Here is a 19467-nt window from a genome sequence, read left to right as displayed (position 1 = left end):
GTCAAAAGGGCAAATCCTTTTTTCCCCCCTAAAGACTTTATTTATTCATTCATGAGAGACACACAGAGAGAGGCAGAGACGCAGGCAGAGGGAGAAGCGGGAGCCCGCTGCGGGACTCGATTCCAGGATCTGGGATCACCATCGGAGCCAAAGGTAGACGCTCAACCACTGCGCCCCCTGAGCGACCCAGGCACCTCAAGGGCAAATCCGTCTATCTCGGGGATGGACCCTTGTGCCCAAGCCTCCAAGTAAAACAGCTCTTCCTGCACCTCGCGGGTATTTAAAACACAGTGAGGGGAGAAAAAAGCAAAGCAAAGCAGTGGATCCAGATGTTCACTGCACCTGGGACGTTTGAAAAGCAGAGAGGAACAACGAGAGGGGTTCTGAATGGCTGAGCCTGGGAGGCAGGCCCTACCCGGGCTCGGCTTAGCTGCTGTTCTCTGGGTGATCTGGGAACCAGGGTCCTGGTTCCAGTCTGAACTGCTGGAGCCGCAGGAGATGGCTCAGGGTCCCCTCCGGTCTTCTGTGGGTATGTATTTGAAAAATCCAGTCTTTCCCTTCTGTAATTTTCCTTTGCTACTCACACAGAACTGCACTCTGACACTTCTGGTCACCAAATATATGTTTTTTCCTCACACGGAGCAATTCGGGGACACCAGCTGGGAGTCCTACAATTTAATTCAATTCTGACACAATCTCTCTAGACATAGCTTTAGATCCTACAGATCAAGGATGGTGTCCCTCAAGACTGCCCCTCCACCTTCACATGCCAGTTCTAAGTCCAGGTTGGTACTTGTGCTTCTGACCAATTGGCTGTAAATCTGAGGTTTCCACAGTGCCCTCCACTAGTGCAACTGATTTGCTAGAATGGCTCACAGAACTCAGGAAAACAGTTACTTACTGTTACTAGTTTATCATAAAAGGATATAGCAAGGGCACTTGGGTGGCTCAGTCAGTTAAGCATCTGACTTTGGTTCAGATCATGATCCCGGGGTCCTGGGATTGAGGCCCACATTGGGCTCTCTGCTCAGTGGGGAGTCTGCTGCTCCCTGTCCCTCCCTACCTGGTTGTGCACGTGTTCTCTCTCAAAATATATTTTTTTTAATTTTAAATTTATTTATGATAGTCACACACACACACACACACACAGAGAGGCTGAGACACAGGCAGAGGGAGAAGCAGGCTCCCTGCACCGGGAGCCCGACGTGGGATTCGATCCCGGGTCTCCAGGATCGCGCCCTGGGCCAAAGGCAAGCGCCAAACCGCTGCTCCACCCAGGGATCCCTCTCTCAAAATATTTGAAAAAAAAAAAAAAAAAGGATATAGAAGACACAGATGAGCATTCAGATAGAAGAGCAAGGTGTGTGGGAAGGGGCATGGAGCTTTCATCCCACTTCTGGGCAGGGCACAACTACTCTCCCTGAACTTCCACATGTTTGTCCACCTGGAAGCTCTCTGAACCCCAGCACTATTGGGATTTTATGGAGCCTTCCTCATGTAGGCATGATCATTTATTAACTGCATCTCCAGCACCTCTCTTCTCTCTAGAGGATGGGGCTGAAAATCCCAAACTTTTTTTTTTTTTTTAAGATTTTATTTAGTTATTCATGAGACACACAGAGAGAGGCAGAGACATAGGCCAAGGGAGAAACAGGTTCCCTTTAGGGAGCCCAAAGTGGGACTCATCCCAGGATCCCAGAATCATGACCTGCGCCAAAGGCAGACGTTCAACCACTGAGCCAACCAGGTGCCTGCAAACTTTTATTTATTTTTTAAAAGATTTTATTTATTCAGGAGAGACAGAGAAGGGAGACAGAGAAAGCAGGAGAAACAGGCTCTTTGTGGAGCAGGGAGCCTGATGCGGGACTCGATCTTAGGGCTCTGCGATCATGACCTGAACCAAAGGCAGACGGTTAACTGAATGAGCCACCCAAGCACTCCCCCAAATCCCAAACTTAATCATGGCTTGGTCTTTCTGGTGACCAGCCCCCACCCAGGAGCCCATTCAGAGTCACCTCATTAGAACAAAAGCCACCTCATCATCCAGGAAATTCCACAGGATTTAGGAGCTCTGTGCAGGGACAGGGTCAATGACCAACTAGTAGTACAAAAAATGCTCCTAGTGCTCGGATCACTTAAGAAATTACAAGAGTCTTACAAACTGGAGGCAGAGACCAATCAGTACCTCAGAAGTCACCAGAGGCTTGTAAACATACCAGAAAGATCTTTAGCAAAACCAAATTAAAAAAGCATAAAAACTCCTTATCTGCCCTGGGGAAATGGGACAGAGGTATTCAAGGCTGCCACAATGACTGGAATTCAATGGTGGGGAAAATTTTTCCCCAGTTAATTTTTTTTAATAAGCTTTATTAGATTGTTTACAATTTTTAAAAATATAAAAATGAGCGGCACTTGGGTGGCTCAGTTGGTTAACTGTCTGCCTTCAGCTCAGGTTATGATCCCAGGGTCCTGGGATCGAGCTCCACATCGGACACCCTGCTCAGTGGGGAGCCTGCTTCTCCCTCTCCCTCTGCTGCTCCTCCTGCTTGTGCTCATGCTCTCTCTGTCAGAGTAAATCTTTTAAAAAATATATAAAAATCGGGCAGTCCCGGTGGCTCAGCGGTTTCAGGCCGCCTTCAGTCCAGGGCCTGATCCTGGAGACCTGGGATCGTGTCCCACGTCAGGCTCCCTGCATGGGGTCTGCTTCTCCCTCTGTCTGTGTCTCTGCCCCTCTCGCTCTCTCATGAATAAATAAAATATTTTAAAAAAAGTATATAAAAATTAAAAACTCTGAAAAGCAAGGTGTCAACCAGAAAAGCCAGAGCTGGGATCCTGCTGAAAGCTGCAGGTCCCCCTCAGGCCAGGGAATTTGAGAAGACCAAGTAAAAGCAGAAGACTTGCCCGCAGCTCTGCAGAAGCAGGATGGACAGTGGTGGGGGACCCTTTCCCTGTCCTGGTTTTTCCGCCTTGGACCAGAGACTCCGTTCACCTTCCATCTGCCTTGTGTTGGTAAGAACACCTCCCGCCCCCTCCCCCTTTCCTCAGCAAACCCAAAAGGTCATGGGTGCCCTTCCTTAGGGGGCCAGATGCCAGGTTACTGTGTTATAAAGTGATGCTAGTTTCATCTGGGATAAATCAGACCTGCCCACCTGGCCACTTGGGCCCGTCTGCCTTTCCACAGGCAGACCTGGGTGTGGGAGTCTTTAAGATTTGATTACCGTGGGAGGAAGGAGGCCCTGCCTGCACTTGACCTGCACTCTTTTCTTTTCTTTTCTTTTCTTTTCTTTTCTTTTCTTTTCTTTTCTTTTCTTTTCTTTTCTTTTCTTTTCTTTTCTTTCTTTTTCTTTTTTTTTCTTTTCTTTTCTTTCTTTTTTTAAAGATTTTATTTATTCATTCATGAGAAACACACAGAGGCAGAGACACAGGCAGAGGGAGAAGCAGGCTCCCTGCAGGGAACCCAGTATGGGACTTGATCCCAGGACTCTGGGATCTCACCCTGAGCCAAAGGCAGATGCTCAACCGCTAAGCCACCTAGGAGTCCCTTGACCTGCACTTTCTAAACCAGCTGTTCTCAACAACTGGGGAGGACCAGTCACAAAGGACTAGAGGTCCCAGGCTCCCAAAACATAGATTTGAACTGAGCTGTAAGGAGGGAAGAGCGCTCTCCTCCCCTTGCTCTTTCCCCCTCTACTGAGGGCAAAGGCAGGCAAGGCTGCTGGGAGGGGTGATACCGTGCTCCTCACCCTCAGTGAGTCAGACAGTGATCAGACCGTCCGCCAGGGTGGACTGCCCTTCATTGGAAGGTTAAACCTTGAGTGCCACTGACAAAGGGTCCCACCTAGGCCATGCCCTTGGGGACAGTGAAGACACTATGTAGGAAATGTAGCGGGGATGTGGCAGGGCCACTGGCTTTAGTGTGACCTTACAGAGTAGGAGGATGGGGCTGATGGCCTGGCATTCCTGGCAGCCCTTCTGTTTTTTTTTTTTTTTTTTTTTTTTTTTTTTCTGGAGGGAGAGAGACATATGGCAGGGGTGGCACTAAAGTCGGGTACTGTATGTGCTGGTGTTAAAAAGTGAATTCTAAGACTCCAGAGCATACACTCTGAAGGGGAACAGAATATACCACCCCGAAATGTGTTACTTTGGTGTGTGGATTATTTTGAGCTGAAGGCAATCAAGACCTAAAAGACTCAGGAAAAGCTTTTTACCTCTCTCTTAACTGCCTAAAAGCATCTATAAAGGGGTCTGGCCCAGAAAGCGAGTTTTTTTTTTTTTTTTTTTTAAATCTAAGAGACTTACCTGCATGGCAAGGCCAACTTCTGATTACTGAACCTATTCTCATCATCTTATAAATTGTCCTCCTTCTCTTTGGAGCCCCAGGCCCCTTGTCCCATTCCTTAGCACAGGATGGCATGTGAGCCTTAATTGCCCCATTGCCTTTGAGTCTCCTATTTTTATGGGGCTCCCATATGTACAAAATTAAATTTGTTTTTCTCCTGTTAATCTGTTTTATGTCAATTTAATCGTTAGACCAACTAAAGAACCCAGAAGGGAAGGAGGGAAAATTTTTCCTTCTCAACAACTTTGCACTCCTTCGTGATTCATCTAAGTTGATGTAACAGATCCAAGGATATATTGGCTTAGAAACGACATTACTTCTAAGGTCAATGATCCAGGGGTGGTGGAGAGGCTCTGCTCCCTCAACAGGTGGCTGCCTTTCCTGCCTCCAGGCAGCTGGCCCAGGACCCTTTATCTCCCAGACAGAGGATACAAAGACAGGAAGGAGGGAGAGGTAGTATCCTTTCTAGGGCATGATTCAGAAGTTGAGTGTGTTTCCACTCATATTCCATTGGCCAGAACTAGCCATGTGATCAACTTGGCTTCAGGAGAGGCCAGGAGATATAGCCTCTGCTTGGGCGGCCAGGTACCCAGTTAATCCTTCTATTACAAAAGGGAAGAAGGAAGAAGGGAAGATGTTGAGGGATATTTAACAGACTCTCCTTTGTGTTTAGTAATAATAATTGCCCCGATTAATTGAGGTCCTTCTGTGTGCTGGGTATACACATACATCATCTTTACTGCAACCCAACAATGGATAGGGCACCAAACTCTAGATGCAGAAACCAAGGCCCAGAGGGATTAAGTAGCTTGGCCAAATTCAATCAGCTAGTGAGTGGCAGGTCTGGGATCTAAACCCAGGCCTGACTGGCTGCAAATTGCAGGGATACCGTAAGTACCACAGCATTCTAAGGCCGAGGTGGGGCTACCCTCTGTCATAGTGGCTTCTGGAGACTAATCCTGATTGATATGGTGTGGGGGGATTGGAAGGGAAATGGAAGGCTGGGTGAGGAAGGAGGTAAAGGGGATCACTTGGAATAAGCAAACCCTCTCCAATTGTTTTATGCTCTCATGTGGTAAAGCCTCCTGGGCACACAGTTTTAAGGGCACAGTGAGGAAAGGTTAGGAATTTCTGTTCCAACCAAATGACTAATTCTTCCTTCCTTCCTTTGAAGATGGGTAACTTTCTGACTAAAATATTTATAAAATAAAATGTTTTCATAATGAGGGATATTGAGAAAAAAGGATTTACTATTTCAAATGTCATAAAAGCTCTTATTTCCAACTTTGCAAAGTCAGGAAGTTCCTGCTCAGAACGCTGAATCCAGAGATTTGTAAACTGAGGTGTGAGAGGTGTGTGTCAGGCCTTGCACCTGTTTGGGTCATTTGCCCTCGTGTCTGGTTCCGTCTTGGGATTTCCCTGTAAAATTTCATTTGAGGAAAGGAGTCTCTGAATAATACTTGGAAACTTCTGAACTAGGCCAAATAGAATAATCTTATACATGATTCTTATTTATTTTGAAAGATCATTTAATTGTTTTAAATAGATAATACATGTATATGGCTAGGTTAAAAAAAAACCCACATTGTAGCTTCTGTTTGGCTCTCTTGGATTGTTCTCTCTGGGGAGCTGCTGCTGCATTGTGAAGACACTCAAGAAGCCCTATGGAGGGGTCCATATGAGAGGAAATGAGAGGCCTCTTGGCAACAGCCACAGAAGGAGCCATCTTGGAAGCTTCCAGTCCTTGGCAACCTTTCAAATGACTGGACCCTTGGTTGATACTTTGACTGCAACCTTGTGAAAGACCCATCCTAGACTGTTCAGCTAAACTGCTTATTCCTGACCCTCAGAAGGGTGTGAGATAATAATATTGTCTTATGCCACTAAATTTTGGGGTAATTTGTTATGCAGTAATAGATGAGTCATATGGGATCCCTGGGTGGCGCAGCGGTTTAGTGCCTGCCTTTGGCCCAGGGCGCGATCCTGGAGACCCGGGATCGAATCCCACATCGGGCTCCCGGTGCATGGAGCCTGCTTCTCCCTCTGCCTGTGTCTCTGCCTCTCTCTCTCTCTCTCTCTGTGACTATCATAAATAAATAAAAATTAAAAAAAAATAGATGAGTCATATAATCACTATCCCTAAGCTCCGCTCCAACCATCGTAGGAACTCCATTTTATGAAGAAATGGAGTTGCTACCAACACATGAAAAAATGCTCAACATCACTCAGCATCAGGGAAATACAAATCAAACCCACAATGAGATACCACTTTATACCAGTGAGAATGGCTAAAATCAACAAGACAGGAAGCAACAAATGTTGGGGAAGATGTGGAGAAAGGGGAACCCTCTTACACTGTTGGTGGGAATGCAAGCTGGTGCAACCACTCTGGAAAATAGTATGAGAGTTCTTCAAGAAGTAAAAATAGAGCTACCCTATGACCCAGCAATTGCGCTACTGGGTATTTAACCCCAAAGATACATCTGTAGTGATCTGAAGGGGCACCTGCACCCCAATGTTTATAGCAGCAATGTCTACAATAGCCAAACTATGGAAAGAGCCCAGATGTCTGTTGACAGATGAATGGATAAAGAAAATGTGGGATATATATACAATGGAATATTACTCAGCCATCAAAAAAGAAATCTTGCCATTTGTAATGATGTGGGTGGAACTAGAGGATATTATGCTAAGCGAAATAAGTCACTCAGAGAAAGACAACTGTCATATGATCTCATAGGCAGAATTTAAGAAACAAAACAGAGGAGCACAGGAGAAGAGAAGAAAAGAAAAAACAAGATGAAATCAGAGGGGGAGACAAACCATAAGAGATTCTTAACCATAGGAAATGAACTGAAGGTCGCAGGGGAGGGAGATGCAAGGATGGGGTAACTGGGTGATGGGCATGAAGGAGGGCACGAGATTTAATGAGCACCAGGTACTCCACCTCTGAAACTTGAAACTCATAATATACTATATGTGAATTAGCTGAATTTAAGTTTTAAAAAAGGAAAAGAAACAGAGTCTTGGAGGTTATATAATTACTATAGGTCATGGTAGGCAGCAGAATGTCCCTCAAAGGTGCGTCCCATGTCCTAATCCTATAACCTGTGATTTTGTTAGGTTACCTGACAAAGGTGAATTAAAGTTCCAGATGGAATTGTGGTTGCTAGTCCCTCACTTTAAAATAGGGAGATTATTTTGGATTATCTAGGTAGGCCCAATGGTTCTAAAAGGGAGGCGGAAAGGATGAGTCAGAGGGAGATGTGGCTATAGAGGAACACCAAGAGTGTTGGCTTTAAGGATGGAGGAGAGAGGCCAGGTGCCAAGGAATGCGGAGGCTGGAAAAGGCGAGAGAACTGTCTTAGTCGTCTTGGGCTGCTATGACAAAATATCACACACCAGGGTGCTTATAAGCAACGGAAATGTAATTCTCATAGTTCTGGAGGCTGGGAAGTCTAAGATTAAGGTGCCAGCAGATTTAGTGTCTGGCAAGAACCCATTTCCTGGTTCATAGATAGTCCTCTTCTTGCTGTGTCCTTGCATGGTAGAAAGGGTCGGGAAGCTCCCTGGGATCTCTTTTGGAAGGGCACTAATCCCATCCACCCTCAAGACCTAATCACCTCCAAAGGCCCCAGTTCTAAATACCATCACGTTAGGGTTTGGGATTTCAACATGTGAATTTTTGAGACAAGCATTCGGTCTAGAGCAGAAATGGATTTTCAGAGATTTCAGAAAGGAACATAGTTCAACGCAGCCAACACCTGGGTTTTCATCCAGTGAGAGCTGTGTCGGACTTCCAACCTGTAGAACTGTAGGTTAGCCAGTTTGCGCTGTGTTAAGATGCTAAGAGTGTGGTCATTTGCAGCAATAAGAAACTACTACGAGGTCACGTAGCCAGAAAGGGATAGAGCAAGGATTCCAGTCTGGTCTGTCTAACCTGAAGCCCACCCGGACACTGGACAGACTTAACCTTTTCTGCTGCAGAAGGAGCTCACCAAGCTACTGGTTGGATTACCTGAGCCAGAAGTGTGGGAGCTGTGTCGTTTGGGGAGAGGCCAGGTAGGTGAAGCTCGCTGCTCAGGACCCTGTGGTTAGAACGCAGGTCAGAGCTGTTGCATGAATTCAACAAGGAAGCCATTAGACTGATGTGTGTCTGGTGCTGCGGTGGCCTGTGTCAGCAAACCAAAATCTAAGCCCGTAAATGCCTCAGGGTTAAGAAATTAAAATGCTAAGGCCCACCAATCACGAACAGCCAACGAAGCTTTCAACTACACTCAATCAAATAATTTCCTATCTTTGCTTCTGCACTTTCTCTGCCTTTCCCATGGCCCTGACCAGTTAAGGGCCCCTAATCACTTTTGGTTTGGTGCTGTTGGATTTGAGTTGAATTTTGCTCACATACATGCTTACAATTTTTAATATGCCTCAGTTTATCTTCTAACAGATCCTGACAGCCCTGCATGATCCCTCCAACCCAAAGTGGACGGTCACACCTTTTCCTCTTGTGGGAGAGCATCTGAATATTGCTCATTTGGGTCAATATATTTTTTGGAGTGCCTGAGGATGTGCAAGCATTAAGTGTATCCTATAAGGATAGGACGGTGACCGTGACAGACATGGAAGTTTCTTGCCCACCTGGAGGTTGCCATCTCTTGAGGAAGAGAAAGACTAATCCTCCCAATAACCCTATCACCAGCCCCACTCTGCAATCAAGGAGGCTACACTGAGCAGCTCCAGGCCATGTCCATGGCCTCCCGGCCTCCCGTGCTGTCGAGTGCAGAGTAGCAGGGAGGCTCTGACTCCAGAGTCTAATTCCTGAGGAAAGGTGCACTTGTTTGTTGCTTACCTGTGTTGCAGAATTCAGACTGGTTCCCACAGCAAGGGCAGAGGAGAGCAAGCCCAGTGGTGCAATCCTGGGACCCAAGGGAGGACCAGAGCAGTTGGGCCCTTGAAAAAAAGAAGGAAATCAGGAAACTATAATTATATCCAGATGTCTTATTTTATGCCGCCATAAAAAACAAGGCTATAAGAAAACATTTGCTGCTATTAAAAGATGTTCATGGGATGTAGTTATATGGAAAAATTAGGTTGCAAACCAGCCTACCTTATGAGTCTCTTTCTGCTTTTGGGGTAAAAATACTGTACATATAGGGATTTTAAAAATGTTGTGTAAATACACTTCAATGTGTTAACTGAGTGTAATTAGGTTATGGATATAGAGGTGCCAGGTTTAGCAAATAAAAATATAGGACACCCAGTTAAATTTGAATTTCAGATAAGCTGCAAATAATTTTTTAGAACAAGCAAGTCCCACGCAATCATTCATTGTTTATCCAAAATCCAAATTTAACAGGAGGCCCTGTTTGTGGGTTGTTTTTTTTTTTTTTTTTTTTTTTTTGTCTTTTTATCCAGCAACCGTCTATGTGGGATTTTGTTTGTTTACCAGTGTTTTTTTTATAATGAATATACACTACTCTTGAAATAAAAAGGGAAATCAACGGGAGTTCTGCCTTGGAAAGAAGGATGAGTTATAGAGGTGTGCCCCCAGGTAGTCTGGATTCCCCGGGGCCAGGTCACCCGCCCCATAAACTCTGCCCTCCCGCGCGGTGAGGACGCCGACCACCAGGTGGCGCTGCCGGGCTGCGATCCGGGAGGCCCGGGATCCGAGCGTCGGGGGAGAGGGAAAGACTTACTACATGCGGTGCCTCCTCTCGGAATCCAGGTGCCTTTTGGATCCAAGTGGCACTGAGGATTCCCCAGGGGCAGAGCTAGGGGTTCAGGAAGAGCTGGGTGCAAAGTAAGAGCTCCATCTCCAAAGCGCACCTGTCGCCCCTTTCTATTGACTGCTGGTGACTGGGTGCGTCCGTGGCTGAAGGGAGATGCAGCCACCTGCTGCGTCCTGAGGGTCCTGCTCCCTTTCCTCCGACTTCACCCCAGGCATCTCCTCATTGACTCAGCTCAGATGCCTCCGGGGACTCAGTCCTTGCCCCGGGACACTCAACTGTGGGCAGACTCAAGAGAGAGAGGAGGGGAGGCCCACTCCTTGGCTCCGGGATGGAAGGGTCTAATTCCCAACGAGGGAGAAATGAATACATTCAACCTGTGTGTGATGCTCGGAGATTTAAACTGCTGGCCAGTTGAGCTTAGTCCACACCTTGGCATAGCATGTGTTAAACAAAAAGGTTTAGTAAATATTTTTCATTCAATCAACAAATACTCTAAGACCCTCTCTGTGCCAGGTGCTGGGTTGGACTCTGGGGATAAGATCCCTGCCCTCCAGCTTATATTCTGGAAGAAGAGAGAAAAAAAAAAAAAAGAGAAAGAGAGACAAACGACAAACAGGTTGAACAATACTATAATTAATTATAATACTATAATTTCACATGGTGTTAAGCAGGTGTTGGGGAGTGTGATGGTTTATTTTAAGTGTCAACTTGGCTGGGCCGTGGCACCCATATATTTGGTCAAAAATTCTAGATGTTTTAGGATACTTGGGTGGCTCAATGGTTGAGTGTCTGCCTTTGGCTCAGGTCGTGATCCCGGGGTCCTGGGATTGAGTCGCACATCAGGCTCCCCTCAGGAAGCCTGTTTCTCCCTCTGTCTGTGTCTCTGCCTCTCTCTGTGTGTCTGTCATGAGCAAGTAAATAAAAATCTTTAGAAAAAATTCTAGATGTTTCTATAAATGTATTTTTTGATAGGTTTAACATTTAAATCAGTAGGCTTGGATAAAGCAGACTTTGGATGGCCTCATCCAATCAGTTGAAGGCCTTAAGACTGACCTCCCCCGAGAGAGAGTAGCTCATCGGGAAGAAAAATACACAGTGAGTTGCCATGCACATGCCCATAATGTAGGAAAGCCAACTATGAAATCTGGAAATGAAAAAATAAAAGAGAAAAAAAATCCCCCTTCCCTCCCCCTCACCTCCATTTTCAAACTAGATCTGCTCCAGGGCAAGGAATGTCCTACCTAACAGTGCAAGTGAACAAACTGATTTTTGCTTTAGAGCCTCAAGATCTGACTCTCAGTGATTTAAAGGTGATCTCTGAGAGTGATTTTGGCCACAGGGATTTTAGCTTCTTGTAGTGACCTTTGAATTTCCTGTTCACCCCCAGGAAATCTGGGACTTCACAGAGCAGAGTCCAAGGCTAGTAAGCCAAAGCCATGATCAGGGTTAATTGCCAAATGGATTTTCTCAGAAGCCTGGGTCCAGCATAAAGTGGGCAGGTAGCAAATCCTTGTCCAGGGGGTCAAACAAGGTCAAGGTCCAAGGTCACGGAGTCCACTGAAGGATGTGCTAGTCAGGGTCTGCAGTGGCCAGCAAAAGGGAGATACTTGGAAATGGGCTCTGACTAGGGGATATCATTTTCATAGCTGGGAAGGGGTTTGGGGCCTAGCAGCATTTCCCAGAATGCCTTCTATTTTCTTCTTGAGAAGTGGCGAGAGCCGAGGGAGTGATGGGTTTCTTAGCGCAGTTCTATTATGAGTGGACTTGACCACAATCTACCAGCACCACGACAGAAAGAAAGCAAGTGTAACCGCTGCCTCCCACCCCACCCCGTGTCCTGTGAGAGTCTCATCCTGTAATGGGTTGAATGGTGGCTCCAAACAATATGTCCACATTATAGTTCATGGGACTTGCAAATGTGACCTAATTTGAGACAAGGCTCTTTGCATGGGATGCCTGGGTGGCTTAGCAGTTGAGTATCTACCTTGGCTCAGGTCGTGATCCTGCAGTCTTGGGATCGAGTCCCACATCGGGCTTCCTGCAGGGAGCCTGCTTCTCCCTCTGCCTGTGTCCCTGTGTCCCTGCCTCTCTCTTTCTGGTCTCTCATGAATAAATAAACAAAATCTAAAAAAAAAAAAAAATGAAAAAGGAAAAAGAAAAGGCTCTTTGCAGACATAGTTGAAGATCTTGAGATGAGATCTGTCTGGGGGATCATTATCCAGATGGGACCTAAATCCAATGACAAGTGTCCTTACAAGAGACACACAGAGGAGAGACACCCAGACAGAAGAGGAGAAGACTGTTTGACTATGGAAGCAAAGAGCTGAGTAATGGAGCCACAAGCCAGGAAACTCCTGGAGCCACCCGAAGCTGGAAGACAGGAACAGAATCTCCCCCAGAGCTTCCGGAGGGAGTGTGGCCCTGCTGACACCTTGACTCTGGACTTGTAGCCTTGAGAGAAGCAAGACAATCAGTTGCTGTTGTGTGAGGCACCCGGTTTATGGTAATTTGTTGCAGGAGCCCTAGGAGATGAATACACATCCCAACCCACATTTTCTTTCTTTCTTTCTTCTTCTTCTTCTTCTTCTTCTTCTTCTTCTTCTTCTTCTTCTTCTTCTTCTTCTTCTTCTTCTTCTTCCTCTCCTTCTTCCTCTTCCTCTCCTCCTTCTTCTTCTTCTTCTTCTTCTTCTTCTTCTTCTTCTTCTTCTTCTTCTTCTTCTTCTTCTTCTTCTTCTTCAGATTATTTACTCATGAGAGACACACAGAGAGAGGCAGAGACACAGGCAGAGGGAGAAGCAGGCTCCCTGCTGGGCGCCCGATGGAGGACTGGATCCCAGGACCCTGAGGCAAAAGCAGACGCTCAACCACTAAGCCACCCAGGCGTCCCCCAAACCACATTCTCTACCAATTCCTGGGGGTTTACTCTTCTTCTACACTTGCCCGATTTTGCCCCATTGTGCTCCATGTCCACCTGGAAGTGAGACGGTTCTCTCATTTTGTTCCACGTGAAAAGTATTTGCACTAAGAATTTCCTGTTCTTAGGAGAACCGTGGGGCAGGAGAGTAGCAGAGAAGGGTTCTGTTCTCCGGCACAAATACTAAGTTTTCCCTCATCCAAATGTGAGTAAATAAAATGGTCCCCAACCTTTACATAGTTAATCAAACACCTGTGAGAGAGCAAATCCTGAGAAACAGAATCGTGCACACGAGTGTGTGTGTGTGTGTGTGTGAGAGAGAGACAGAGAGTGTCAGTGCGGGTGTCCCCAAGCTGTTCCCCTCCTCCACCCCTCCACCACCCCTGCTTCTAGAGAAGCCTTGCCATTGGGATACAGGATGCTCCCCAGAGCCTCCTTCTGAGACCACAGAAGGGCGAAATGAAAGAGGACTGCCCAGGACCAAAGACCTTCATGGGTGTCCTGGCAGGGGTGGAGGAGCAGCCGTGGTTTCTCTTCTCAAGGCAAATTGCAACCATGACAAGCAGGAAAAACAACCGCTTGTCACTGAAATGCCACCTCAGCAGTTCGCCCCTCACTGGCTGTGGGCACCTTGTTGTTCCTCCCCCACCCCCCACCTCCCGTGGCCCTTGTCGTGGTTGCAATTTGCCTCGAGAAGAGAAACTACGGCTGCTGTTTTTCTGGGGGGGTCCCTAGTGCCCCAAACAGTGCCTGGGTGCTCAAGAAATACTTGTCAAATATCAGAATAAATGAGTGATTGCATAAGCAAATGCTGTTTTGAGCCAGGGTGGTTCTGGAAAGAAATAGAAAGGCTTCTCCAGGGTGCCTGGGTGGCTCAGTTAAGCCTTTGGCTGGGGACATGATCCCAGGATCCTAGGATCCAGTCCCATTTTGGGTTCCCTGCTGAGCGGGGAGATGCTTTTCCTTCTCACTCTGCCCCTCCCCTTGCTCATGCTCATTGTCTCTCACAAGTAAGTAAATAAAATCTTTTTTTTTTTTTTTTTTTAAAGAGAAAGGCTTCCCCAACAGAGTCTGAGGTCCACTTAGGAAGAGCCCCAGGTGACCTAGATGATAAGAAAGGGGAGCCCCTGGTATGGTAGGTAGACCCCCCTCCCCACCTGAGCACAGGGCTGGAACCCCCCAGAAGCCTCACAGGTCCTGGGGCCTGGCACGGGCGTGGAATCCCCATCATGCTTGGGGCGTTGGGAAACTCTTCTTCTGCACCTGTTTGCCAGCTGTGTTTTCCATTCATTAAACTTTTCCAGGGGCCCCTGGGTGGCTCAGCTGGATAGGTGTGTCTGCCTTCGGCTCAGGTCATGATCCCAGGGAGCTGGGATTGAGCCCTGCATCATAGGGAGAGCCTGCTTCTCCCTCTCCCTCTCTTTTTGCTCATGTTCTCTCTCTCTCTCAAATAAATAAAATCTCTAAAAAACCCCAAGTTTTCCAAAGCATGTTGGGTTCAAAGTGTCTGTAACGGGTGGGTGCTGAATGGGGCCAAGGGGTTCCCGGAACGTGAAATGCACACCCTTCCCGCTGCCTGCAGGCCGACTTCAAAGGATAGGGTTAGTCCAGTGTAATTTAGGGAGCCCTTCGACACTTCCTGTGTGGGTGGCAGCCTGCGTGGGTCTGGCAGCAAGCTCTACTGCCCTGCTCCGTCCGCCCCCCATCGCCCCCCCACCCTGACATTTTGTTTTGAAATCATCAAACCTGCAGGTAAGTTGAAAAAAGACTATATTAAATACTACCCCCCCACACACCTTTCCCTAGATTCTCCAACTGTTAACATTTTTCCGTATTTGCTTTCTCTTTCTCTTCCCCTTTCTCTGTATATTTTACATAATTTTATTTTGCTGAACAATTTGCAAGCAACTTGCTGACATCTTGGTGCTTCGCTTTTGAGTATCTCAGCATCTCCGAATAAGGATGTTCTGCGGCAAAACCACAATACCATTTTTGACAACCGTACCAGCATCCCCTACACCATTTGTATTCAACTCTCTACAAGTGTCCCCCAAATGTCTTTTAAACCTGGATTTTTTCTCTGCTATTGGGAATCCGGCCGAGGTTCCTGTATGATACCTGGTTATGTCCCTTTCGTCTCCTGGGACCCAGAACGGTTCGCCACCTTTCCATTGTTGCTGTTGCTCTTGGTTTGTTTTCCAGACACTGGCTCCTTTGAAGAGTCTTTGCCACTTGGCTCGGAGGTTGTCACCCAGGCAGGATTAATCTGCTGATTGACTCATGGCTACTGTCCGGCCTAGTGTGTCGGGCACGAGCACTATGGACGTGTGGTGTGTACGCCCCTGGTAACCAACCCATCAGAGGGCAGATAACATCAGGCTGTGCCTTCTTGGTGATGCTGAGCCATGTTCTCCGTTTCCTCCTTGGTGATTAGGAAGTAGCCCATGCGGATGCTGCAGTGGCTCAGTTGGCTGAGTGTCTGCCTTTGGCTCATATCATGATCCTGGAGGCTTGGGATCGAGTCCCGCAGGGAGCCTGCTTCTCCCTCTGCCTATGTCTCTGCCTTTCTCTGTGTGTCTCTCATGAATAAATAAATAAAATATATATTTTTTTTAAAGAAAAGTAGGAAGTAGTTTGTGGGATCCTCATATGGCCCTGGGGTCAACTGAATATCCCACTCACCTGAGAGTTTTAGCCATCAGAGACGAGGCTTACCTGATTGCAAGCGGTGGTGGTTCATTCTTTGATTCCTTCCACATTTACGAGCTGGAATTTACCCCATCTTTTTCCCCTAAAAAAAAAAAAAAAAAAAAAAATCACTGTGGATTCATGGATTTAAAAAAAATGTGGGGCAGCCTGGGTGGCTCAGCGGTTTAGCGCCACCTTCAGCCCAGGGCCTGGTCCTGGAGACCGGGGATCGAGTCCCACATCGGGCTCCCTGCATGGAGCCTGCTTCTCCCTCTGCCTGTGTCTCTGCCTCTCTCTCTTTCTGTGTTCCTCATGAATAAATAAATAAAATCTTAAAAAAAATGTGTTCGAAGTGGACACTCTCATTATCCCTTTTGGTGTTCATGTGGTCCCACAGCGAGCCATGGAGGTCTTTCAGGTAAGCTCCCGCATCCCTTGGCACCACAGGATACTCTGCAGAGGACTCATGCTGTATGTTTTTAGCCCCAGACCCAGAAATAACCATGTCTTCAAGGAGTCCTGGCTCCCTTAGTGGGGAACGACGGCTAGAAAAGAAGAGCACACAGTGTGATGTGTGTTCACTGCTACAGGAATGTTTTTGCTTCTAGATCTGTCAGCGAACAGAAACTGGAAACTCATTTTTAAAACAATCATGAGTTCAAACTGATCTTTCCACCTCAAATTTAACATCATAGGGTTTTTCTTTAACTGCTTTTACTTATTACTAGTGTTCTTTTTCTCTTACAGTAAAATATGTATTTCCTTAATATTATATTATGCATAAAAGAGTTTCAGAATTACAAGACCAATAGTATTACTAATAATACATCTACTAAGTAAAACATAAGTTTTTTGTTTTTTTTTTTTTTTTCAGTTGATTTTGTTCTTAGAACAGATCCTATTAGGGATGTACAGTCCGAGTACTCGAGTTCATTCCCTGCTCTGTGTGGTTATCAGTCGGATATATAATCCATTTGTTTTGTTCCTGTTTGCACTCTGTGGTGGGATTTACCTTATCCCATCCTTGCAAAATTTTGTTTTTTGCACACACGAAACGTTTATATGGTTCAAAATTAAAATGATATAGAAAGGTATACAAGCGAAGTCTCACCACCTTCCCATTCCCTCCACGTTGTTTCCTCTCCCCAACATGGTTAATCCTTTTCATAGGACGCCTGGGTGGCCCAGCGGTTGAGTGCCTGCCTTTGGCCCAGGGTGTGATCCTTGAGTCCCCGGATTGAGTCCCACAACGGGCTCCCTGCATGGAGCCTGCTTCTCCCTCTGCCTGTGTCTCTGCCTCTCTCTCTGTGTCTCTCATGAATAAATAAATAAAATCTTAAGAAAAATATCCTTTTCATTAGTATCTGTTTTAACTTCTTGTGTTTCTTTTCATGAAAATAATGCATGCGTTCTCATTTTCTCTCTCTTTCTCTTCTTCTTTTTTTAAAAAAGATTTTATTTCTTCATGAGAGACACAGAGAGAGGCAGAGATATAGGCAGATGGAGAGGCAGGCTCCTCGAAGGAAGCCCAATGCAGGACTCGATCCCAGATCCAGGATCACACCCTGAGATGAAGGCAGATGCTCAACTGCTGAGCACCCAGGCTTCCCTCATTGTCTCCTCTTGCTTATACAATGAGAGTAGAGTTTTTCATATCACCCTGAACTTTGCCACCCATTTAATTTAGACCTCCAGTTCTCACTTTCATTTCCTCCTGTTTGAGAACGCTCTGACCACATGGAATCCATTCAGTGTTGGCTTTTGTTGGCACCAGCTATGGTGCTGAGTATTAGGGAAGCCCCGTGACACCTTTGATGCCAGGGCATTGGGAATACCCAGGTCCTCCCGGGGCTTGCATGACCCCCAGACTCTGAGAGTGATGAGAAAGCAGTAGGATGAAAATCCAAAGTAGGGTGAAGGTCATGCAGCAGACTGAGTTCTCTGGTCCTGGACTCCAGTCCTCGGGCAACTCTTGGGATGTGGGTAGCTTTGGAGATGGGGTGCTGATCCTGGAGGATTAAGAAATATCACAAGGAGATGGGGCACCTGGGTGGCTCCATCTGTTAAGCATCTGCCTTTGGCTCAGGTCATGATCCCAGGGTTCTGGAATCGAGCCCTGCATCGGGCTCTCTGCTCAGCGGGGCATCAGGGAGCCTGATGTGTCTCTGTGTGTCTCTCGTGAATGAATAAATAACCCCCCCCTTTTTTTTAAGAAAGAAAGGAAGTAGTTCGTGGGATCCTCATATGGCCCTGGCATCAACTGAATATCCTGCTCATCGGTTAGTTTTAACCATCAGCTAAAACTATCTCCCTCTCCCTCTGCCCCTCTGCCCATTTGTGTGCTCTCTCTCTCTCTCCCTGTCAAATAAAGCAAATCTTCTTTTTTAAAAAAGAGATATTGCAAGGAGAGAAGCAGTTTCTGTGACAAACACTTGCCTCAGTCAAAACACACACTTAAAAAAATTGAGATAAAATTCACATTACAGAAAACTCAACACTAAGCATTTTAAAGTGTATATTTAGTGGCTTTCAACACATTCACGATGCTGTATAACCACATTTTCACCACCCTAGAAGGAAACCTCATACCCATTAAGCAGTCACCCACCCCCACTTCCCCTTCCCCCAGTCCCTGGCCATCACCAAGCTGCTTTATGTCTTTATGGATTTCTAGACGTTTCATATAAATGGAATCATACGTACGTGCCCTTGATGCGTGGCTTCCATCACTTGCCTTAATGTTTTCAAGGTTCACCTGTGTTGCAAATGCCTGGGGACTTCATTCCTTCCCATGACCAGATAGCTCACGGCAGGCACAGCTGCGCTGCAGCCCGTTTAACCATTTCTCGGCTGGTTGCACAGCTGGGCTGCTTCCACTTCGGGCCGCCACGGACAGTGTTGCTATGAGCCTTCTTACAGAAATCTTATACCCATCCGAGCACCTGTTTTCTATTCTCTTGGGCGCGCACCTAGGAGTGGGCCGGCTGGGCCATAGGGTGACTCTACGATTAACCCTTTGAGGGGCCCCCAGACTGTTTCCAGGGTTCTTACCAGCGATGTGTGAGGGTTCCGATTCCTCCACGTCCTTGCCGACACTTATTTTCTGTGTCTTTGATCCTAGCCATCCTGGTGGTTAAGTGGCCAAAGCCCATGTTTTGGTCACGAGCTTGCGATGGACCTTGTATGCTCTAGTGTCGCCCTTTGGTTTCATGAGGCTAGCTAGTGCTTCCGTTTCCCTGGAAGATTTGTCTTTGTTGTCTTTTAAGTTGGTGATCCCTGGGATTCATGGCTCTAGGAGAGGAATCCTGGTGTCTATGAAGCATGATGTTGGCTGAGTTTGCAGGAAACCTCAAATGGAAACTTTCCTGCATATAGTCCCACACAGGGGTACAGAAACACAGAGGTGACATTATGAACTTGGGGGGAAGGGTGTGAAATTCTTAATGAGACAGGTGACCTTTAGGACGGTTTTCAATCTACAACCATCTGTATGATTAAGACAACCTGGCCCAGGCCTGAGGGGTCCAGGCATCCTGACAAAACCACATGAAAAGGAAGAGTAGCATTTCTCAGGACCAGCGTTGGCCCCCACCAGGGGAGCTTTTTCCCCCACCAGGGGAGCCAGACACCTTACTGCCCCGCCTGGGGCCTTTAGCGGCAAGGAGACCAGGCCCTGGGGACTGGGGAACCCAGTGAGTCAGAGGCCAAGACCAGGGAGGGTGAGAATTACCACTTCCTGCATATGAAAAAACAGTCAGAGGAATGTCTGTTCCCGCTGTACCCAAGAATCAAATTGG

General features: G+C 46.8%; 1 protein-coding gene and 1 long non-coding RNA gene across 3 annotated transcripts in view; one reads left to right on the top strand and one right to left on the bottom strand.

The window, feature by feature from the left end:
• The first annotated feature begins 1334 nt into the window (after nt 1-1334).
• GPR55 (G protein-coupled receptor 55) overlaps nt 1335-19467 on the top strand; it is a 72139-nt gene continuing 54006 nt past the window's right edge. The window contains exon 1 of one of the 2 annotated variants that reach the window (XR_013363335.1): nt 1335-3009. The gene's annotated coding sequence lies outside the window, so the exon portion shown is untranslated. The remainder of the gene's footprint in view (nt 3010-19467) is intronic. The other variant, XR_013363331.1, reaches the window with a different exon arrangement.
• On the bottom strand, nt 8358-18584 carry LOC144296539 (uncharacterized). Its single transcript, XR_013363637.1, has 4 exons — nt 18374-18584; nt 15698-15773; nt 9189-9289; nt 8358-8427 (listed from the first exon to the last, which is right to left on the bottom strand). It is a non-coding gene; the product is annotated as an uncharacterized LOC144296539 (long non-coding RNA).

This window comes from Canis aureus, chromosome 24, assembly GCF_053574225.1.
Source record: "Canis aureus isolate CA01 chromosome 24, VMU_Caureus_v.1.0, whole genome shotgun sequence".
In the NCBI taxonomy this organism is placed as follows: domain Eukaryota; kingdom Metazoa; phylum Chordata; class Mammalia; order Carnivora; family Canidae; genus Canis; species Canis aureus.
This window is presented reverse-complemented; position numbering and strand designations above follow the sequence as displayed.